Source organism: Nothoprocta perdicaria, unplaced genomic scaffold, assembly GCF_003342845.1.
Source record: "Nothoprocta perdicaria isolate Ctin4 unplaced genomic scaffold, notPer1 scaffold_88, whole genome shotgun sequence".
Lineage (NCBI taxonomy): Eukaryota > Metazoa > Chordata > Aves > Tinamiformes > Tinamidae > Nothoprocta > Nothoprocta perdicaria.
In genome coordinates, this window is record NW_020456176.1 from 2,046,265 (window position 1) to 2,071,119 (window position 24,855).

Below are 24,855 nucleotides of genomic sequence, written 5' to 3' on the forward strand. Positions count from 1 at the left end.
AAGGAAGGAAGGAAGGAAGGAAGGAAGGAAGGAAGGAAGGAAGGAAGGAAGGAAGGAAGGAAGGAAGGAAGGAAGGAAGGAAGGAAGGAAGGAAGATTATCTGGCCAAACCAGCAGCTGATACCCACGTGAGCTGAAGGGCCCTGCACAGATGCAGGTGCAATCTCTTTTGTCCCCATTATATTTCAGTGCTCTTCCTATAGCTGCTGATTTTTGATCTTGCCAGAAATGCTTTCTCTGTATCGTAACCAAAAGTATTTAGTACTTTTTACCCTATTCTTTGTGTGGTTGGAGATGCAGTTGCAGCTCTGCCCTGAAGTTAGAAGTTTAGTTTTCACTGCTGGTCTGGGAGCAGAGCTGAGAAGGAGAACATCATACAGACCATGGGGGAGTGAGCAGCTAACTCTGCGGTTGATGCTGCCCGCATTTCTATTTCTTCACCCAGGGCAAGGCTCCATTTCTGGCAGTGAGGAAACTGCTGATCATGTCCAAGGCTAGAGGAGGCCAGAAGTTCTTTATAATTGTCACAGGGTCACGAGCCTTTGTCGTCGTTCCTGTTTATTCACATTGCTGGAAAAAGAAATGATTCCCCCTAAATTCAAGAAGTAACACTAGTTTTAAAACAACGTATATGAAAGAATTAGTTTCCTTATATTAGGAGCTGTCAAGACTTCCTCCCCCGCCCCACATAAGCAGTTTGCTTCAGAAAAGATGAGGGCTAATTGAGTAAGATAGCTCACAGAATACAAGAATTAAAAAGTTTCTGTTTGCCTGAGACCATGAAAGCTTGTCTTGTGGGTTTCATTTTACATGAGACTACTACTCTTTCAGTTTCATGTTAGCGTTTTATATTTGACTAAGCTGTGCCCCAAAGTGAAAGCCACATGGTCCTACTTGGCTTTCTGTGTGAAACAGAAAGACTTGCGATGCAAAATCACAGCAAAGTCCCTGTGATCACTGGAGAGCTGGCCGGGTTTTGAGAAAACTCAGACTACCAAACTACAAGTCCCACAGAGCAATGGGGCTCCATGCTACAAAAGCACTTTAATGCTGAACTGCGACTGGACAAAAGGCTGCTCCCTTTAATTTTCAGAAACATTAAATAAAATATCAGAAAATCATGAAGTTGATTGTCATCAGAAGATGCCATTATGACACATTTCATTATTTCTGAAAGCATCTCTTATGAAGTTACTAAGTTTAAGCTTCCCACAAGTTATGCTAGGATTAGTATTAAACATAATCATAATCAGGAAAGAGGTGCTGAATGGCAAGGTGACAACATTTCCAGATAATAGTTTAGGAGAGAGGAAACTGCAACTTAGACAAAAGACCCCTCATTGTAAGTGGACAGTGAGAAGCTTTATTTTAGTTATTACTACTCAGGCAAAAAATCTTGGAGACAACGTAGACACTTTCTACAAAAAATCTTTGCCCAATGTTTAGAAGGGTTGTAGAGGTAATTAACTTCAGAAATTATTAGAAAAGGAATAGACAAGAAGAACAAATATAATAATGCCACTACATAAATTCACGTATTCATCCCAAACACTGGAAGTAGTTCTGGTCTGTCCACTTCAAAAATGATATACTAAAATAAGGGAAAAAAACCCCAAAACTAAGAGCAATAAGACAACCTAAGTAGACTAGCACTCTTTAATTTGGAAAACAGAAATCATATAGAGCAGAATATTGCAAACATTTCTAAGATCTTTGAGGCAGGGCAGAGCAGATTGCTTGTGAATCTCTTAGCCCAACAAATCAGAGGTGCCTACAGAAATTATTAAGTAAGACTGCAATACAAACACAAGGAAAATCTTTCTCACACGCCATGTAATTATGTTGAATTTGTTGCTACTGAATGATGTGGAGATAAAAAAATAAAAAGGGGCTCAAAGGTATGAAAGGCAGATTAGTCTATCAGCAGCAAATAAACGTAGCGTGTCACTCAGGTCGGGAATCCTCCAAGGCACAGACTGGCCAAGCGGGGCAATAACAGATCGCCTGGGGCCCCTTGTCCACTGCAGCCCCCAGCAAGCACCAGCTGCAGGCCCTTCGAGACAGGAGCTGGCCATGATGGCAGATCTTATATTCTACTTCTCTCATTTGGGGAACTCCTATTTTTTTGCTATTTCCACGTCCAAGTTCTCCTTTTGGAATGTCAGTCTTGCTTATGGACGTAATAAAAACAGGCCTGGATGGGTTAGAATTTGGACAGGACATCCTCATTTTGCTTAATTCTTCTAACTATTACATGATTCAATCTTATTTGCATTGAGGAGGGACCCAGCCTTTGTTATAAAGGATTTGTAACCTCTTCTGGAGAAAGTTCATCCATAGAAGTAAATGTTTTTGCTTTGAAGCCAGACAACTTTGTGTAACATTTTTACCCTATGAGAGATTTTTGTTCCCTTGAGAGCACTTCTTCACTTGAGCATGACACTAGTTGTCAATACACAGGCAATAAACAGTGTATTCGTCCATGAGTTCCTCTTCAGAAGAGAACTAGCTGCTCCTGTGCAGGCAGAGCCCGGCGCCAGAGGCAGCCAGAGCGGTGCAGGTGCCCTGCTTGGCATTGGAAATTACCTCATGGCTCCTCCAGGAGTTTAACTGGGACAGAGAGGGGTGTGATTGTTTACTCATTAATTGACCCTGTGTGAAGCACCTCTTTCCTGGGGAATGAGTCAGGACAGCACCTTTACATGGGCGAAACGGAGTCCAAGCTCAACAGCTTATATCTCTTCAGCCTAGCAATAAAACTCCTGCATATGGAGAAAGCCCAGTAGTGGTTAAGCCTGGAGTTGGTGCCTTGTAGCTAAATTCATTTCCAAGTGCTGATATTACAACATAGCTCTGTGAGAAACTGAGGCATGCACAACATCGTAAACTCATTTCTAATGTGATATAAGAAACCAGGATTCTGTTAAGATCAAGATCACTGAGTCTCAAAACCTGGAATACCAGCAGGAAGTAGTGAGTCATCCTCTAGCCAGTGCATTTGCTTCTTGTGCCTCTTTCCAGTACGATATATTTCCTGAATGCAAAAATTAGTTTGGTTTTTGGTTCTTTTTTTTTTTATTTGTTTGTTTGTTTGCCTTTGGACAAAGTATTAGTGTTGCTGCGGAGGCCACGGCTGCTTTTGCCTGCAGCAGTGCTGGCCATGATGGCACGTGGGGAGAGTATTTCCCTCCCAGTGCCGTGGGTGAGCCATTGTGGGCACTGGCTCCGCCGCTCGTGGGAGCCAGACACTTCCACATGGCATTCCCTTTGGGATTGGGCTGTGTGAGGCCAGGCCGCCCCGCTCCATGCACATGGTGGGACGTGGAACAGGCCCCACTCCGGCAGCCATGGTCGAGCAGAGGTGGCTTTGCTGCCATGTGGGTGTCCATGGCTGCGCTGGCAGCTCTGCCGGGAAGACAGGATTTAAAAGGGCCCAAACAAGTTGCCCAACATATTTTAAATAGGTTATTGCTGTAAATAAATGACAGGGAATCAGCGTTATTGCCACAAGAAGGTCATGGAAATCGTTTGTGTTTTAAAACAGCCGGCTAGTGCACATTGTGGCATCGCTATTAAATTAACCGGTTTGGCCTAATATAATACACCTAATTATATGACGTGAGCCTCATCTGATGACTTCTGCCAATTATATCTGACAGAGATATTTTAGATGAGAGGCCATGTGTTACAGCAGTTTCAAGGGATGAATATAACATAGCATGTTTTCAAAAATAAAATATCTACTATGTTATTTGCTGTGATTAAGTACCTACCAATGCAATTGTAAGGCAGGGAAGCAGGCCCTTCTGGTTTGTGAATTATGCCTGTGCTGAGTCATCGCTGTTTTTTTAAAGGTTTATTATGAATGAAGGGCTGGGTCAATGCCAAATTCCTTGTTTCTGGCTGCTTCTTTTGCTCCCTTGCAAATTGCTCAAATCCCTGGAAACAAGTGTCTTAATATGAAAACTTCTAAACTTGGAGGAAAAAAAAAACTCTTTTAAACTCAAAACTTGCAAGACAGGTACTGGAAAGAATGAGACTATGGATCTGAAGAGAGGAGGCCATCAAAAGGAGGAATGTAACATAGCAAAATACTCTAATTTAATATAAAAGTCAACTCGACAGGGAAAAAAAAAAAGACAACAAAACAAGCTATTAACATCTTCCACTACAGAGCGGAGATGCAGCCTCATATAGAAATGTCTGGGCAGATGATGAAAGAAAAATAAAGGCACCTCCACTCCTTTTGAGGGTATCAAGGGATAAGAAGTGGGTAGAGATTAGAGGGCTATTCCTGGCGCCTCCTGTTGATGTTCAGCCAGCCACAGAGCAGAAAGAGTGCAAAATTTGTGGACCACAGAAAGGTGAGAGGCAGCACATGAAGAAGAAAAAGCAGTATGTTTTATTTGATGCTGTTTAATGTAAATATGTAGACCTCATCACGGGGTTGGAATGACATCCTACTCATGCCATCCTCGGGCAGGGAGGCAAGAGAGCCCAGGTCCCTGGCAAGCCAAGCACACATTTCTCCTTTGTCTGTTATAAGAGGAGGAAAAGCATCGCAGTCAGCCGCATCTGGCGGGTGTTGTGGTTGCAGCCTGCTCGGGACTGTCATTCCATGGGTTTTGTACATGCAGGTCTGAGGGCCCGGGCCGCTGGGCCCTGCCGTGATAGCGGTGCCAGCGCCGGGCCCAAGCAGCACCATGGTGCGGCCTGGAGGGTGGTGAGGCACGAGGCCCAGCCTGCCTTTTTACCAATTAGACTTGCACTTTAGTCTGAAGCACTTATGTGAGATACGAGAAACTGGCATCCGAATCCCTTCCCACCAGCTGGCACTCGGACATGCCTGTTTGCCCCGATTGCTTGACTTTGAGTATTCCGAGACAGATGTTCTCAAAATCTCTCCTTTAGCTGCTTCAACTTTGGCTATATATTTAGCTTGTTAAGCTGCCCCGTTCTCACCTAAGTGTGTAACCACTCAGCTATGCAGTAACTTTCTCTTTTCCTCTGCCCCAATAGATACCTAATTGTTTCAAGAAAAGTGGATTAACAGAGGGACTCAGAGAGGCCTCTGAGTACCCACCACTGCCCCTTGTAGCTGCAATACAGCTGGAAATTAGAAGCTCAGTGTTAAAAGCCTTCAGGCAGAAAAGAGTTCTTCCACCTCTCAAATGAAGTCTTTAATCACCAGATTATAGGATAAAAGGCAGTGTGGGTGAGGAGGGAGCATCATGTTCTTGCTGTGTTTTGTGGGAAAAGCCTGTCTCAGGTGTTGAATGCCAAAGAGTGCTTGTGGTCAAGAGCAGCGTTGGCTGAAGGAGATACTGTCCTCTGGCATGGGATCCCCTATGACTCTTAAGCACCTGAACTTTGCATCTTTCCTAGGCATGTCCATGACAATCTGGGTGGCTCCCTACAAGGACAGGCACAGACAGAGACACTCGTTCTACCTGAGGTCCAAGTCAACCCAGTGAGAAATAGCTGTGCCCCAACAGCTGCCTTGGTCGTATGACTGCCTTGCTGTGCTTGAATCAATGCACCTGGATAAAAAGCAGGGGCTGTGTGCTCTGGCCCAGCACAGTGATAAGGCTTCCTCCAAACCTGGACTGTTCTCCAGCCATCCAAGACACAGCCAGGAAGCCCAGGTCCATCTACGCCTACCCACTTGCCTCATGCAAGTCACTGCTATCCAACTCTTCGCTTGCCCAAGAGCCTGGGTGCTGAAGTGCAGCACTACATTTTGTGCATCCATGTGTTTAGCTTCCGAGCTGACCTGGGCAGTCTGGCCTGAGCTGATGATAAAAAATTGCATTTAGCTTCTAAGCACTGAACAAATACTCAGACACAGAGTACTGTGCCATGACTTCTGTTTAAATTTACTTATTATCTTCAAGCCTGTTGTTTGCAGGAGCAAGCGTTCTTATTTCAACATGACTCCAGCTCTAACAAGTTTAGTTTAGCTCAGGTGTTAAAATGAGGCGTGAACATCCTTCAAAAAAAAATGCTGCAACTGTTTTATTTTCTGGTACCCAGATGCAAGATATTTAACACTGGGGAAAAGTTATTTCCTGTTATGCTTAATGAATATGCCTTATACTATAATGAAAGTAGAATTTCTGGAGGTACCAGACATCTGTTCTTTGCAGTTTCTAGTGACTGGGCCTTCTATGCTTCACTTTTACCTTCCTTCAGCCAGTGGTATAGTGTTGTGTAATGGACAAGAGACTCAGGTTAAAGACCTTGATAAATATATTAGAGAAAAATAATAAATATCTAAGATTTTGTATTTGTATTGTACCTTTTTGTCTGAGATGCTGCCTATATAACGACGCTTGCCAAATTTTCCTAACTATGTGTGTGTATGTGGTTAAAAATGCAGGCAACCCCATCAAAGGGCCTCCAGCTTTTTGATTCTTGGAGAAATGAATAATATTCAGCACATTTTTTAGAAACCGCATTTAAGTCAACCCTGAAAGTGGCCCTGGACATTTAATATTCAGAGAATTTTAACAGCTTCAACATGAACTAGGAAAAAGTAGTGTTGCATTTGGTATCCTGCTGTCTGTCAAAATAATACCCTCATGCTTTTCATCTTCACAGTGCTTTGCAGACAATAAATGGACACTTTTAGATGCTTTAATCTTCAACTCTAAGCTTAGTAGTGCTTAATATGTTTTACATCCAAAAAAAAAAAAAAAAAGCCTACAGTTAAAGAATGTGGGGGTTGCAACATCAACACTCAGACATTCGGAGAATGCTGCTGTTAACTCTGCCTGTGGGTAGGGGTAGGTTGATGGTCTTCCTTGCTCCTGCTCCCTGAACCAACACAGTTTGGGTTATTTCTCAGCAGAGGTTTAGTGGCAAGAACATAAGCAGTGCTTTATTTTGCTCATGAGTTGTTTAGTGAATTTATAGAGCCTCTTACCAATTTAGCAGCACTGTATGCCCCTATCCTGATGTGGCCTAAGAGCTGGCCTAGGGTTTGAGTTACTCTGGGGGATGTTTCCATGCAGCAGGCCAGTGGAGCTGCTCACACAACCGCTGGTAACCACCTAAATGCTGTGGGCAGCTGTCCTGGAGAGCTGATGTGGGACCAGCGGTCTGGGAAGCTGCTCTGCTGCATGCGCCTGGATGGGACTGGAGCCAAAGAAACCTCCCAGATATGAGACTGGGATTCTGTGGCTTTCCCAGATAGATTGCTTGATGGTGTACCACATTTATTTTTTCCACAGGGCCCTTACTTCATTTAGTGAACAGCTAACTATTTACTATGGATTTGTATCCATCTTGGGGACCCTTAGCCCTGTTTCAAGGACAGTATTCAATCTCTATGTTGATGTATTTGTCTGTATTTTCATTATTTGCTTTGGTATGGATGTTACCAGAAACCTTCTGGACATTATTTTGCTATCTTTGCAGCTTCCCTGAGAGTCTGGGTGATTGTATTATTTTCTTTTTGCAACTGAGAAAATAAGGATGAGCATGCTGAAAATATCTTCTGATGTTTGTTGTCCTTCCTGAGATCCTAGATTTCACAGAACTTACAATTAAGTGCAGTCATTTTCATCTGCAGAGACAAGCACTGCTCATGGCTGCATATCCATCCCAGTTGGATCAGGTGTGACATGGGAAAACTAGGAGCACACAATAGCCTTCCATGTGTGACTTGGTCTAAATGCATGGTGCTGTAGCACAGAGGAAATTCTGGAACATTCTGGAAAGTGCTCAGAGAATCCACGTCTTTAAATAGCTTTTTTTTTTCCCCCCCCCTTTTTTTTTCCAAGCAATTGAACTACTTTCTGTAACCTTTTACACTGTTCCCCCATTACTTCCCCCATTACCACAGCAAATGTGGTAAGCCTGCCACAAACAACATCTGAATTCACTCTATGACCAAGGGTTTTACAAGCATACTGACTCAAGCATCAACTGTGTTTGAATAGCATGTGTTTGACCATCTTTAATTCTGCATTTCCTATCTCTAGAGAGTTTGACTTGTTAGCAGCTCTGTTGTGCAGTAATTTAAAAAGATACTAGTAGATTAGGTAGAGAATATTCGTGGAGGAAGAAGCTGGATGTGTTTATGGTCCTGCCACTAGTGGTCCAAACACCCCATCGGGCAAGCAGCCTCTTTCTACAGAGGAGTAAAAGGATGTGGGCTAATAAAATAAGAATAATATAATTAGAAGTCAATAGCTGAATTCTTCACTGTTTTCAGCTTCTGTGCTTTCACTTTCAACAACTCTTATGCCCTGCACTTCCCTGTGGCTTGGCTGGTTCAGCTTATGGTACCTAGAGACTTTCTGTTGATGGGAAACCCCAGCAGGGCTGTGAGTGTCTGGTTAATGACCAGATCACAGAGTGAGGATCTGGCCCAAGATCTCTTGGTGACAAGTCTATGCTTAGGTCAACAGAGCACAGATTTATGCAAATGCGGGTAATGGTGAGGGGGAAAAAAAGTTTTGTTTTTATCTTTTCCTTGTGTGTGTGCTAGTAGGATAAAATGAAAAAGAGAAGTAATCTTTTCCCCTTTAATTGTGTGGTTTTGCTCTATTGAACTTAATGGCAATTCCCGTATACTGCTCAATGGGAACAGAATCAGCAGTGCCTACTTTCTATTAGAATATCACAATTTGAGTGTATTTTCTTAGCTTTCTGCAGAAATGTATTCCATCTTCTTGATGTGATCTTGCAGACCAGGGAGAGAGGCTGCTTGTGATACAGAAGGGAAAAAGAGAAGGCGGGGGGGGAAGAAAAGAAAATTTAAAAATATACTCTCTTGAAACCACTGGGAAAATGTAACTGTGGACTGCAGGTCCCTGGTGCAAGTGGGATGGCTTCAGGATCTGGTTTATTCCCTGAGACTGCAGGGAGAGTGGAGAGGTTTAGATCACCCCTGTGAGCAGAGATTGCAGCTGTGCCCAGCCCTTGGGGAGGCAAAGAAGTTCCTCTGCTCAGAGAAATCTGCTACCTCCAGCCAATACAGCTTGAATCTTCAAATCTGTTCTATATTTTGCCCTTTGCTTCCACTGTACCAGCTCGATACAGCTGCAAAAGAGCCTCTTGGAAAACAGCATTAAACACAGCCTCCTTCTGCAGTCTTCAGGCTTTTCTCCTGCCCTCTTTGATCAGCTTGTGCCCTGCTGCCCATGCACTGGTAGCATTTCTCACTGTAACTTGGCAGGCACAACAGAAAAATCTATTCCTTTCCAAGGAACTTTTTTTCCTGATATTTTAATAGTGATATTGTATTGCCTAATAGTGATATCGTATTGCCTAACTGTTGTTAACAGGCAAAAAATCATAGCTTGAAAAAATGTTCTCCGAACCTCTGTTTTAAGCTTCCACAAACACACCAAACTTTTCACAGAAACAGCTTGTAAGTCACTGGACAGAGAAAATCAGACATTCAGCACTAGAGACAGATTTTATGGTCTTAGAGACTGCTAGCTGAATTCTCCCTGTTAGACTGGTTCTAACTCCCCCTTTCTTCTTTGCACCTTGCCTCACTTGGCTGAAATGCTTTTCTGCTCAACAGATACTACCTATTCTTTTCTCTCCAGTAAATAAATCAACTATCATAACTAGGTTGAATTAAGGAGAAATTCAGTGTGACCTGAATTTAGTTTGGATTTGTGGTTTCTTGTTAGATGAAAAAAACAACCTTTTCCTTTTTCTCTGCCCCTTCCAATTGGCCTAATAAAAACTTTTCTCTACAGGCTTCACCTCCTTGTTAACCTGAGACCATCATTGCTACAGTGAATAATAATGCTATAATTCTTTGCTCTATTAGCATAAAGCATGATAGCATATTTAAAATTTCAACAAATACCAACTCTTTGCGTCTTAAGGTTTAATTTATCTTTAATTTATCTTTCTGGTAACAGTCTACAACTACCATGGCACATGATGTGCCAGTTTGTTTTTCTGGGGACACTTTGAGGAGGAGATATTTGAATGACCTCCAGAGAAGTCCTACAGGAGGCGGAGAAATGTCCCAGGGCACCTCAAGGGCCGTAGGCCGGGAGAAAAGCCTGGCGTCACAAAGTGTCTTGGAGGCATCTGGGCTCCTCTTGGGGAGGAGATCTTTGAGCCCCATGTCTGCCAGGTCGTGTTGGGCTTCCTGCCTGACCTCCTCTGCCCTGAAAGCCACGGAGGAGTTGGGATCTGAGCTCGGGACTGGCTACTGCTGTGTTTTCACCCAACAAGCTAATGATGGGCCTTGAGGTGACATGAATCCATGCAGATACTTTCTTAGTGTTAAAGGGCTGGGTCACCCTATTGCATGCATGCATAGACTGTGTTTTTTAGTAAAACTCCTCCTATCTCAGGCAGATCTGACCTCTTTATCCCAAGAATGCACTTGCCTCGGCAACAGCAAATGGATTCCAGACTTCACCTCCCTGTGTCCTCTGTGGAATTTAGCTTACATTGGTTTCATGGGGAGATATTATTGAGAGACATTATTGTTAATTGTTACTATGGACTTTATTCACCTTTGCTTTTGATTTCTCTGCCTTTCCTTACCATAGTTGCTATCTTTGCACACTCATTTTCTTCATGGTGCCTCTGTTAGTGCCATATTTTCTCCGCAGATATATGTTTTTTGTCTGATTTATTCTTTCTTAAGGACCATAGAGCTCCACATTAATTCTATTTACTTGACCACCAGATGGGGATACTGAACACCAAGAACTTCATTTAAGTCCTCCACCAAGCCACTACTTGTGGACCTGAAGCTGTGGAAGCAGTTGAAGACCCCACACCTGAGTGGTAGCAGAAGATCAAGGTCACTTTGAGGAAGGCATGAGGAAGCCTTGGCTTTATGGATACTCCAGCAAGTACCTCCAGGCATGGGGCCAATCTGGCCTCCTACTGTCAGGATGAGCAAGTTGCTTGAATAGCAGATAACTGTGGAGCGGTGAGACAGTAGACAGTAACAGAAGCTAGAGGTTTGAGCTCCTCTTTTCTCTGCCTCTCCTCTAATCTCATCCCTCCTTGCCACGGATTACATCCGAAGGGCTGCTCTGATCCTTTGATCCTTCTTTGCAATAAGACTATCTCAAGAAGTAGCCCCATCACTTCTAAGTTTCTGCTGTTTCTGTGAGCTGAGACAGAAAGTTAAGTAGAATATCAACAGGTTTTTATAATAGTTTATGCTATTTCTAAAAAGCTAAGATCAATCTTCTGCTTCAAATAGAGTTTCTATAATTTATCTATTTACACTGTAAGTGCAGATAGTATTTGAAGTGCCCCTTGTCTGCCTTAGCTCTTCTTGTCTTTCATTTCAGCCCCCTTGGGAGGGTTTGTTGCTGTGGTTTTCCTTCCTTTTGTGGACAGTGCTGAATGCTGAAGAGATGATACTTCCTCTAAATAGAGGCAGTGATGTTTCAACAATTCAGGTCATCATCATAAATCAGAGAAAGCGTGGGATTGAAAACCAGACATTTTAGCCAGAAAGAACCATGTATTTAAAATCCTGAGGCTAGTTCTTGCTTGTTAAAGCTCAGAGATAATGCCTGAGGGACTAGTGATTCTCTCTTTTTTTTTTTTTTTTTTTTTTAACATATAATATGCAAAATCAAAACGTGATTGCACTCAATGATCAGGGACATAACTACACTTCTGTGATATGGCCAGATCTGTAGGGGGAATGTGTCCACTGACGACCAGGAAGACCTGGGCAGTCTTTGTGCAGATTAGCTGATACCTGGTGTCAAGGCACTGCTGTATAACAGCCAATTTCCCTGCACTCGTCCAGCCTCGCGATACTTTGGGGCTGTCCCATATTAATGCCTAGCAGATGTTTAGAGGGCGCGGAGGCCTCGCGTGCGAGTTAGTGCTGCCTCAAAAGCAGATCCGTAGTGAGGGCGAATGTGCCTGTGATCAGAATGAGAATTGTGTGAGCATCGGGAGCACAGAGAGCCCCTGACAAATAGGAGTAACCTTTAAGGAAAGCTGTGTAAATGATCCTTGTCAATACTACCATTAGATTAGTGAGGGACGGTGACTACTCCAGGGCTATGAACTGCATTATAGGCACTTAATAGAGCTCATTGGTAGTAAACTGACTTGGTGATTTGCTTTTCATCAGCTCTACTGGCTGACTTTTGAGGCTCTTCTGTTCAAATGACATGTGAAATCTCTTGTGTTAGCTGGCTCCAGTGGGGTAATTTAGCAGAAGATAACACAAAAGAAAACAGATTGCTAACAGCTAGCTCAGTACCTGTGAATTGTAAGTAATGCTGCCAACAGCTTCTGACTCTTCCCGCTTTGGTTCAGTTGCTTTCTGTACTTCCGCAGAAATACAGCATCAGTCTGATTTTTCTCCCGTCCTTTTGTTTGTGCAGGTGTGCACTTGAGACCGTGTGTTTGGTTTATAGCTGCACAGGTCCAGGCCCTGGGCTTCAGAGTCCTTCCCCTGGCAGCAGCTGCTCCCTGTGCTGGGCAGTGGGCTGGCAAGGTGGACCTGGATGCGGAGACGATGAGTGACTGAAAACCACAAGCTCTGCGCCTTGGCTCCTCCATACACCCTTCGAGCCAAAGACTTCTAGATAATTGTCTCTAGTAAATCCTTGGTTTATATACCTATACGGGTGTACCAGATACAAGGTGGTTAAATGCTCAAGCACTCTCTAAAGCAGCCATTAGCTTGAGCAATATTTAGCCAGAAAACCATGTCAAGGACTAGTTATTTGTATCTCTAGAGTCAGGATATGGGCAGATTTTTCTTGTCTTACGAAAGCAGATGAATAGCAAGATTATACATAGTTGATAGTTGTGTCATGGGTCTTTCTCTCCCACCTATGGAGAGTACAGGGTGATGTGGTCAGACTACAGGATAATGAGCTTGGAGGTTCTTAGCTTTAATGGCAGCCCTTACTGGCAGGCTGCTTTGGTGGCCTCCAAAAGATCACTTAACTTTCCCGCCTCCATCATTCCCTTATCTTCAGAGGTGTTGTGAAGACTGATTCATGTTTCAGCTGATCGTGAGCTCTATTAAAAATGGTATGAGTATTATTATTGGCTGCAACAATATTGTACTTGGCAGCAAGGAAGCGAGTTACAATTATCTCTCTCCAAAGAGGCTACAAGATGCATAATGCTTCCAGTTCCCCCAGCAGGGAAAAAGGGCTTTGACCTGGTCTGGACCAAAAGGTTTTGCCAACGGAAGGTGCATTCTGTTTGCAGATACTTACTTCCCTCCATGGGTCACTTGTTGGTGAGCAGAAAAAAACCTTCATCCCTGACCCTTGAATAATACTTCCTCCTTGGTCAACACAAGCATTCAGGCCCAGGACCCCTGCTGAAATGAAAACGATGTAGACATGTCATTGCTCCTGCTGAAATGAAAATGATGTAGACATGTCATTGCTCCTGTTGACTACAGCTGTTGTCCAGCAGTGGTTCCCTCCAACTGCTCTGGCCAAGGTGCCGATGTTCAGGTCAACGTTTGCTGCACGTTTGTGCAAGGTGCTCCCAGCACCGCTGCATCTGCCTGCAGCGTGCAGCTACCGACCCGGCGGGATGGAGCTCTGCCGACAGGAGCTTTAAAGGCTGATATCCTTACATTGCTAAGCTGCACTTCTGTGGTCACAGCTCGTTTCACTCCGAAATGGTTTTATTTTGCCACCTTGCTCCTGGTGGATACAGCTCAGTTCTTGTGTGCCCTAGAGAAAATACAGTTGTATCCTAAGGTTGAGTGATAGCTCTGCTGAAAAACTGGATGGAAAAAATGATTTCACTGAAATATGTGTCTTTTGATCCAAAGTGTAACTTTTTACTGCACTTGTGGTTTGTTCAGCCCTTTCAGAAATGGGTAGATGTCTAAGAAGAGTGGTTTTATAAATAAATGTGTCATTTTGAAGCCTCTAAGAAAAGATTTGCAAGTTTAGGATTTTTTTTTCCCCCCAGGCATGTGAATTTCCCAAGTTCAGTTTGAAATCCAATTTCTCTGAATATCAACAAATGCTGGATTTAGGTTGAAAAACACTGCCGACCTTTTTCTACAGAGTTAGGATCTGAGGTCAAAAGTAGAGATTTATTTTTTCTTGAAGAGATATAACAATGTGAAAAGAGACGCTTCTTCGGACAAATACAGATTTCCTCAGGATGTTGGAGTGATTGTTACCTTGTGGAACACCAGTCTTCTAGACAAGGACAATTTTGAAACTTTTCCGACAGAGTATCCTAGTGTGCATAGTTGATTAACAAGCACTGGCTCAAATGTTAGCAAACACTGTGATTACTCGCTCTTAGACCTCCTGTACTGCAGTATGGTGCTGCCTTAGAAATGTCACAGATTTTACATCCAAGTGGTTCTAGCAGGTACTCTGGCTCTTTACTCTCTCTTCTCTGGGAGCTGATGGAGAACTCATAGCTGTGGATTGCACTCGGTGGGATTTTTTCCTTGCTTGGAGAGCCATTGGATCACCCAACAGCTCTTCTGACTGGCTCTGGTCACTAGTTGGAAGGTAGTCATGGGTTTTTTTCTATCACTATGACCAGGAAACTCCAAAGACACATAGACACATATTAGTGGACTTCATTGGGGTTCCTGACTAGGAAGTTTAATTAACACAGAACGTCAACTATAACGCAATCACTGAGTCGCTGTTGTCACTCTTGTCTTCTGGATTTTTCCATTCCTCTGCCACTCTGTTTTGATAATAAATCTGTTTGGGGCAGAGATGCTACTGATATCATTTGTCTCCTCACCTCAGTAATCTGGACATGGTGGACTCATGTAGAAGTAATAACTTAAGATGACTCATTAGCTGAATCTCTAATGCAGGGAGTCAGATGGAAATCAGTCATTAGCCATTATACATCACAGAGCAGAGGTGTCATTCACTAGCTGTGAAGCTCTCCCTAACGAGCTGCCTGACAGCTCTTACTCCCCCCACAATTTCTGCTTTGAGGATGAACTGCAGTAATCCCACGTTTAGGTGACACAGGTGATAGGTTTCATTTCCAAAACTATCTATTCCCTTTGGACTTCTCATTTTTAATTATTTTTTTGATGGATGTCAGTACAGAATGAGATTTAAATGCTGGTACTCCATGGATTAAAATTGTATTTCTAAAATATCTCCATCATTAATATCATTTTATGAGATGTTTTCATTTCTTTTAAAGCTGTTATATTCTGAGAGTGTTCTGAAGCATATATTGGTTACTTCTAAAATAACTTTTCTCTACTCCAGGTATGTAATGCCTGCTACCATTCATTTTATAGAAATAGCTATGACCAGTTGTAAGAGATGCCAATGTATTCATGAGAGGGTTGTTGAAGCAGCTGGCTAGTATCTCCTACTTCTTTTCTCCTGTTAGGATGAAAGTTTGTACTACTCAGATCAATTTTTTTTTTGAGAAACTTCCTACTGACAAGTTGTGGTAAAGAGTTCCACAATATCACTGTTAGAAATCAGTAACCTTCATTTTGCTTTTGGTGAAAAATTGTGCAGTATTTTGAGAAGATAAAACAGAACTTCACAGCTGGCCTTCATCCTCCTGTTCACTATACTTCCGGCACAGTGCCTGGTGCTCCCCTCCTTGACCGACCACCCAGCCCATGGGACCACACACTCTACAGATTTCTTCTGCTGAGCCCATATCTGACCTCTGTGCTCCTCTCTTTTTTTCTGTCTTTTTAGATACAAAACATTTGCATGGCTCACCATCTCTCTACAGCTCTTGGATGTTGTTAAGATTTGCTTTCACCTATAAAGTGTTAGGACGCTGTCTTTGAATTATAAATTCCATATACACCTAGGAGCTATTTTTATATGTTCTGTAGCACTGAAAACAAGGATTACAATGTCATTTTTCCCCCCACTATGTGACCACCAGGCTTTTAAGTGAAATGAGTAGAGCAGCATTACAATGCCTACAATGGAGCAGCTGTAGGTCACTTGACTTTGCAGAGAATCATGACTCTTCTGTCCATGGGTTGGGAACACAAAGCACAACGCATTAAACAGACCTGAGCGAGGTCTTTTGGCAACATCATTCCTTATCTCTGGAATGGTTGCGAACTGCCATCTGTTCTGTCTGCTCTGTTTTCTGCCAGATACCTTGGATGCTTACCTTTGGCTGAACATGCTCTTTGCATTCAAAGTCCAAAGAAGAGACTGACTTACCAGCTGTTCCCTTTTCCTACCTCTCAACCAGATAGGCACATTTCAGGGAAGGAATTTTTTTTCTCCTGTTAAAAATACAGGAGGTAATTTTTCTCTCCCTTCTTAGCAATTTTATTTCCCTTCCTCTTAAAATTTGGAGTTAAAAGAGAATAAAAAGAGGATATGAATAGCAAAAAGTAAGTTTGGGGAGGGGGAAGATAATGACAAAGGTAAATAGACTTTCTTCTAAGACTTATTTACATTTTTGAAAAATGCATTTTTTTAGTTCAAAATTTGTGAATGCATTTTTTTTCAGTGAGAAATGTCCATACACCTTTTTTTTTTTTTTTTTTTTTTTTTTTTAGCAAATTCTAGTGAATGCTACTTTTAGAAAATATTTTGTCTATTTAGGATGGAAGATACTTTTCTTCAACAAACATGGTGTATTATTGGGACCATGTAGTTCTGATATCTTGTTTTAAATTACCGGCCAGGGCTGACATGTGGCTATGCCAGTCTAATAACCCCAAAACCATAATTTCCATGATGAGAGGAGAGTTTATATTGCATATTACAGTGAGGCAGGAGACACCCATGGTTCTCTATAAACTTTTCTATTCCAGCAAACATACAGCTCAAATATATATATGGAATAATTGTATGAGGCAAATGCCAGGATTTATTGATGAGGGACAATATCATTTCCTCCTCAGCTAAGGACACTTACATGTATACAGCTTCTGGGTGAAGGCTGTTCTTGCTGAGGTTAATGGATTTGCCTGATCTGCAGACAAATCCATATATAAGAGAAAAAGAACCTTTGGCATTGCAGTCTGTATAAGAACATTCATTTTTAGGAGCAGTTTTCATACACATATAAACCATAGCAGACAGGCAGCGCTGGTGGGATTCACCCAGGTACTCGGCTACTATGGCTCTGAGTGGCACTCACAGACATTCAGCTTTATTCAGTGTATCAACGTGCCTGTGTATCCTGGTGCTTTGGTACCTTTGGACCAGGATATCTCCAATGCAGGAGCCCTCCTGTCCTTCAGCCATGGTGGATGAGAGGTGGATGAGGGTGGGTTGCAGGGATGAGGGCTTTGCTGGCGTGCTGGTGAGCAGGGTGCTAGCAGTGCTCACTGTCTGCCTGCTTGTGTACCTTCAAAAACACCTAACATGCTGCTAGGAGCAGAGGCTCTTGCTGCAGAGTAGAGAAGAAAGCTGTGTTAAGCCTTACTTACTTTCCCACTCATATCTCTGGCTACTAGACTTACTTTATTGGCTGCCCCTGCAGGTTAGCCCGACACAGCTCCATGAAGGGATGCCCACCATAACCACGTTATTGTAGGACTGAAACAAAATCACCCTCAGGGGTAGCAAAGGGCTGAACAGGTTGTGAGGGCACAAAGTTCTGTTGTCCCATGGAGAAATATGTTGGAGAGGGGTTATGTGCAAACAAACCAATGACGCTTCCACCTAGGCCTAAGGAAGGAGGGTACCTCCGTGCTGTCTTCAGTGCAAAGAAATGTCACACGGTTACAGCTATCACAGTTGCTTGAAAATAGCTCTTGTGCACAGCCTGCCATTCCCCTGATGTGTTTTTGCACTCATTTACTGATGAAGCGAAGCTCCAGGTATAACATTTGAATGTTGTTGTTATTATTATTATTGTAACTTCAATCTCAAATGATTGTGTGGTCCTATATGAGCCATAGGATGCACAGACAAAATGGATTGTCTCCTCATTTTAATATGTGATGGAAAGTTCTAGTCTCTTTTCGTTGTTTTATTTTTTAAAATAAATGCAAGAACTTCATAGCACAGCATTAAAGGAAAAAAAATTAATTGAGCAAAAGTCAGCAAATGCAGAATTATGGTTCCCCCAGCAACTGTAATGAAGGCAGAGAACACATATATACGATGGTGTGCGAGTTAACGCTGCACACTGTCTGGAATACAAATCCTAGCTGTGTTCAAGAGGCTGAGTGATGATTACTGTGAGAACCATAACTTTACATTTCCTGACTTTTTGCAATTAAAATCTCAACCTGGATGATGCATTAGCATAGGCTTTGCATTTAATTTGCTATTTTCTTTAGAATGTATGTGTATGTTGATTACGTTTGAACATTTCTTACCTTTTCATCTCATTTATTCTTTTGTAAGGGAAAAATCAGGGGAAAAAGCATTTACCACATCAGCTCCTTTCCTCTCCTGCACCAGCGGGGGGGAGAGGGAAGGAGAAGAAGAACAAAAACCTTATTGAGAGCAAGGCAATTAATTATATTTTTAGCTTTTCTAAGAGGCATTTACTGGTGAATATAAATTTGTATCACTGCTGTTCTATGAATATTTGCATAGACTGACCAATCTGTACTTAGATGGGTCTCCTTCAGATCTTTAATCCATACAGCACTGAGATAAACATAATTTGAACAGCTTTGGGGTCCACATTTAACTAAATAGTGATTTAATGCATATAATGCTTCCAGCCTTGGGAAGCTCATGTGATGTGAGATGCAGCTTGAATCCCACACAAGCTCTCACCCAGAACAGTGTCCCTCACAGCTGGATAGACGATAAGACTGAATCACTCAAATTCTGGTAGGGTTTTTTTTTTCCCACTTGTCAAGAAGAAAAGAGAAGTTCTGTCATAATTTACTGGAGAGGAGCCATGTACTCCTGTGGCAAGAGGCCATGGTGCCTCTGGAGCGCTACCGATCTTGTGGCAGAGCCCCAGGACCCACCTGACTATGTTTGTCCCTCCAATGTGGGTAGTTGTCACTTGGACCTGCTCTACTGGGGACCTCTTTTCTCTCCATACCTTTCTGTCCAGGAGCAGTCGCTTAGGCCTGCATGACTTACAGTCCATGGACCTAATGGTAAATCAGCAAGAAAGAACTGATGTATCATAAACAGCCCTGTTTGTGTTGTGATTTATACTTCTTTTTTTCCATTTGATGTTAATATATTGATGCTTACATAATTTTGTTCAACCTTTGCTTTTGTTCTTTTGGACTTTAACCTTTCTTCTTTTTTTCTGGTTTGTGTTCAACCATTTCGTGTTTGTGACTTCTTCCTATATAATTAACTCTATTCCCTTTTTTTTTCTAGACCTTGTGCTTTTATTTCTCCCTCCGTGTAGAGCCATCAACTTTCTTTTAACCTAAATGCCCTTTGCCACTGAGGGTAGATCAGCGTTGTCTCAGCTCATTCACTTGAGCCCATCAGAGAGAGACTCCCCTCCCTTTCTGTCCATCCTCATATGAGCTCATGTCCATGTAAAGATGTCAGGCATCAAAGTGCAAAGATAAAAAAGCTTGGCACACACTTTCCAGATGCTGTCAGACTGTAATTTGAGTACTCATGATGCTGTCAGACATTTGATGTCTTCCAAGAACAAAATTGTTATCCTTGAGCCTATCTAGTATACCTGAAAATCATAAAATTCTACCAGTTGGTCAATTTACCAAAACTGCAGCAAAATGTGAAAGAATGTGGTATGTATCAATACATGTGACTCCAACCTATTTCTATTAGAAGCTGCAAAACTCTAGAAAAACAGAGGTGAAATTGAGAGCAATGTGAATAAAAACACTAAAAAGAATGCCTTCTGTAAAGGGAATGTTTACACTTAATGTCCTTTTCCAGGTGAGATTATTACTTTGTATTCTGACAGAGTGGATTTTGTAAAACTTCACATATCATTCGTAGGACAAATAGCAGAAAGACAAAATTCATTTTGCTACAACCTATCCTACATCCCATTGGCAAACTGCTTTTTGTCAAACTCTTTTGTTCATAATGTTCACAAATGACATTTCATCACATTCTTTGTCAACAGAATGTAATTTTATTCCAATCATTCTGTCAACAAAGAGAAATACCATAAAATCACTTTGCTCACAAACATAAATTATATGTTGATTTTATTTGAAGAAGAAATGGAAGTATCAAAACTTTTTTTCTGTAGGGACAATGAAGACAGATCATATTCATTTTGTGGACAAAATATTAACATTACAAGCAGCAATTCGTATTTTTTTAGGCTGGCTGCAAGGCAGACAACATGTGAAATTCACAGTGAAACTGAGAAGGAATGTATAAATATGCCAATTCTGGCCATACTCCGGATCACTCTGGCATTGGGAAAGCGTTCCATTAGCCTGAAGTCCTGTTCCTCTGCTGGATTTTTGGACCCACTTCTGTGTTACATGAAGCAGGATCAAGTTTAATCCAGTTGTCCTCACATGAATGTCCAGTCACTTGCGAGCTCCAGGAGTGTTCAAGACGTGTGCCGAGGGAGCAGCTATGACAGCATCCTCTGGAAGGACCATGCCCCTTTGGGACGCAGCTGTGATGCCATAGGAGATACTGCAGGGCATTCCAAATGGGACAAGGGAGCTGTGTTTCGGTGGCAGAGCTGAGTTCCCAGTGTGCACTTTCGCTTATGGTGTGATGTCCCAATTACTTTTTCTTTTCTCCCCCTAAATAATGGCTCTCTTGCACAGCATAAGTAACACACTCATTTCAACATACCTCCTTGTAAAGTAACTATTTGCAGCACGGTGCCATTGCTTCAGAGCCTACAGATTCCAGCACTATACAAGAAAGGGCCTGGCTATTTTAGAGTGATTTCCAGTCACTTTCAGTTTTCCCGTTGCGCTACATAAGCACCCTCCTCTTTGTGTCCATGTTTTAGCCTAATAATCCGAGCACAGCAAAACAGGCACCTCACATATTTGTTTGGATTGTGTTCAGCTCAAATCTTTATGTGCTTCTTGTTTACTGGTCCCAAGAACCTGTACAGAATATAGATTTTATTCGGATGGATTTGGGGATGCTTTTTTCTTCAGACGCTACCTTTTCAAGAAACCAAGTCAGTAGAAGGAAATAATTGATGCACACTACAAGTGATCAGTAGTGAACAACCAACATACAGAAAGAACTGGAAAAACCTCATTACATAAAGATAATTGCATGGATAATATTTAGACAATTGTAATCATATCGCTTTTTATCTAATCCACAAATCTGACTGCAAATGGAGAATAAGGCTCACATCCTGGACTAGACAGGGATTCGGGATCTTGGGGTTGAGATCCCAGCTTGCCAATGACCTGCTGTTTAGTTTAATTAACTGGGAAATTGCCTTATTTTTCTACGCATGAAGGCCTTATGTATAAAAAGGAAGTGATAGTTCATCGTGGTTCTCTAGTGCTTAATACCTGCGTGAGAAATTCTGTAGACAAACTTTATACAGAGCTGAATAACCAGCCACCTCCTTTCTGCCTTTCCCACTCTAGCACTTCGTCTTCCTTCCTTGTGTACTGGGCTCTCCAAAGTGCCTCAGAAGCTCCTGCTCCTGGTGTCCTCAATATAGGAAACCACCCTTCATCTGGCATTTCCGACTCCTCACACTTTATTCCTTGATCCTTGATCCAAACCTTGCCTGCATCCCAGCATCCCACCTGGAAGTCTGCTCTGACTAACACTCCTATCTGGGCATCAGCTTCCAGACGCCTAACGTGCCGATTTCACATCTCTGTCTCTCCTCAGCTCCCTTATCAGTAGTGGCAAATGTTCTGCCAAGGTGGCTTATCAACGGGCTTATCACATGGCTTGCCACTCCCTTGGCCTCCTCCTCCTCGCCCAAGCTGGTCCTTACATTCCCAGCCACTTCCAGCCTCCGTGGCTGTGCGCTGCAGGAAGGAATGTGTTTATGCTTATCTGCTTCCTCAAGCCTGTCCTCTCCTTGGCCCGACTACCTCAGGCCCTGCTTCAACTTTGAGACTATTGCATATTCAAATAACCTTCTGGCTTATTGAGCTCTTGGAGCCATGCTGATTTTGAGGAAGCCTCTGTAATTCTAGTGCTTCTGTAGCTGGCGTCAAGTAATACATTAGAGAGGGGAAGAACCCTATCCCCTTGTTGTTCTGCAGGCAGCTTCTTGCACTAGAACAGCTTGTACTTCATTGTAACAGCCCGTGGCTTTTCTGAATGCATCAGCACAAGTGTTGACTCAGTTGAAGTTTAATAGGCTTTCTGTATATGGTTTAAAAGAGAATGGGAGGAAGCGATGAACAACTATTTCTGAATACTCCACAGCACTGTTAAAGCAACTTGTTGAGGCACACCAGGGAGCTTCACAACTTCTCAGGGCTCTTGAAACAGCAGGTGCAGGCTATTTGAATGTTGCTTATAAAACACAACTTTTAGAGAAATGGAAAAGCCAACTCTCATCATCTTTTCTGCGGAAAGTATGTTAGCTATTAACAGTAGAAGAAGGTTTTAAGTTCACAGAATGTTGAAAGTTGTCAATAAGTAATGATCATACACTAAGTTCAAGCACACGAAATCACAGTTCATTTTTTAAAGCTTCCAGTAAGACCATTTTCATGACACTTTTAAAATACTGTTAGATCCAGCTTTTGTCCTTGTGAAAGATGGGTCCAGATGAAGATGTTTTGTCATTAATGGCTTCTGTCACTGGGGATGTTTTTTAAAAGTAAGTACAACTGTACTTTCAGTCTTATGCAGTGATATACTATATTATCTGCTTTCAGAAGTCATCTGGATGGCAGAGAAGAGATAATTTAATAATGACAAATACTGCAAAATTGCACATACAGTCCCGTAGGTGGCCTTCCACTAATTGCACATCCAGACTCTCATGAGATCAGTGGGCATTTACTGTTGACCTTAGCAGGGATATAAGCCTACATGTTCTCAGAACACCAGCTTGCTTGGCCAGGGGGGTGTTGGCTGTAGGACAGCTCCTCAGCTTGCAAGGTGCTCACAATGCAGTATATTGTCCCATTGTCCTTGAAGCAGAAGAGTAGGTTTTATAGCCTCTCAAGCCTCCGGGTCTGTATTTTCCACCCTTTCTGCTGATCATCCCCTATGCACTAAAGCTGTGCAGTTTGTGGCCTTTAACCTTTCTTTCCACACGACCTGTCTCATTTCTGCCATAATTGGTTCACCTCAGCCCTGAAGTACTAAATCAGTGTGTTGTGGGTTGGCCACATCTTGCAAAGGTGCCGACTAACCACCGTAAGGACCGTGATCCAGGGAAGCCTCTGTCTGTCTGACGACACCCCACAGAGTCAGAGATGAGGACTGTGCATTCAGCAGAGCAAACTCATTAAAAAGTCAGCAAGCACCTTCCATAAATCAAAGAATCAGAAATGGCAGCCAGTCTGGCAACTCCTTGACGCTCTGCCAGATTTGCCTGGGTGCTCACAGCCGCAGTGGTGGCAGTGACACGATGAATGACAGATATCTGAGAGAGGATGTCCTGATTTCCAGGCTGGTAAAGAGAAGGCAGATGGATGATGGTGTAGGAGATTCCTGGTGCTAGAAATGATACTCAGAACTGACCGTGCAACAGGGGAGGTTGCTAGAGCTGGTTCAGTAACTAGGGCCATTCTGGGGCCATAGATGAGGAGGAGGGAGGAATGATGGGTGACAGAGCAGCTCTGAAGGTAGTAGCAGCTGGACTTCAAATGTGTCTGTGCTTTTGTTGTCCTTATGGAGGAAATTACAGGGCAGGCAGGAGGGATTCTATGGTTATGACCAAGAAAGGAATTGTTACGGAGGCTACTGTGTGTGACAAACTGGCTTTTAACGTCACCTGAGGGAGGAAGCTGTGCAATCCCCTCAGCCCATCCTCTTCAGTCTCTGATCGAAGATGGAAAACAAGCATAAGACAAAATTAAATGTGCACCCCTGATTCATTCTAAGTTTGTGCTGATTATGTAAACAACAACAACAACAACAAAAAATCAAAGCTGGGATTACAGGCTTAGCAAGAGGAGTGCATATTTCAGCACATACTGGGCTCTTTGTTATTCTGTCGCACTGGCAGAATGAGACTATTAATGCATTGTCCCAGACAGGCTGTGTTATAAATACTAGTGGCTAAATTAATGAAAAAGTCCTTTAAGGAAAGCAGCATGCAGCTTGCTCTGTTTGCTGCAGGACTATCTAGGCGAGTTGGAGGAGATGATACAGATCTTCTCACTTCTGTGAGTGAAGATGCAAGAGCTTTCCATACAGGTGAAACTCATGAAAGTCAATATGGTTCATGGACAAGGCAAATTCCCAAAGCCTGCACACCACCTTGCAAAGTCTTCTGGTTTCCTGAGGTGCTATGTGTCAGCAGGTGACACACAGAAGGAATTACTTTACGGGATGTAATGCTTCCCTGGTTACCTGTTCTGTACTAATGATGGCTCTCTGGGGCATGGAGGGGCACTTGCACCCCACTTATAATTGTAACACTAGGAGAAAACAAAACTCCTCACATCTGCAAGCAGATAAACAGCAGATCTTACAGCCCTCCGTATCACTTATGTGAAGGCTAAGGCCTGCCAGACTATCACCTGTGTGCTGGTGACTAACAGTTTCAGGCATCCCTTGTGGGAGATACATCCAGCAGTGACACCAGTATGATTTGGGAAGCCCTGTCTCATAAAACCTATCATTAGTTCAGGTATGTTAGTTAAACTGACTGACAACAGTGTAACCCACAGCGTTTTTACTCCACATGCCTCCATTTCTGCAGCACTCACAGGTGTCTGGTGCTGAGCAGCCAGCTAAAACCCACTGGTTCCTTGTGGAGATTAGTTGCTAGACGATAGTAACAGCTTGCTGTGGACTCACATCACTCCCGAGCTCGTCCATCCTGTCTGGCGATGCCTGTGGGGCCTGTGCAGCGCGGAGGTGAGGGC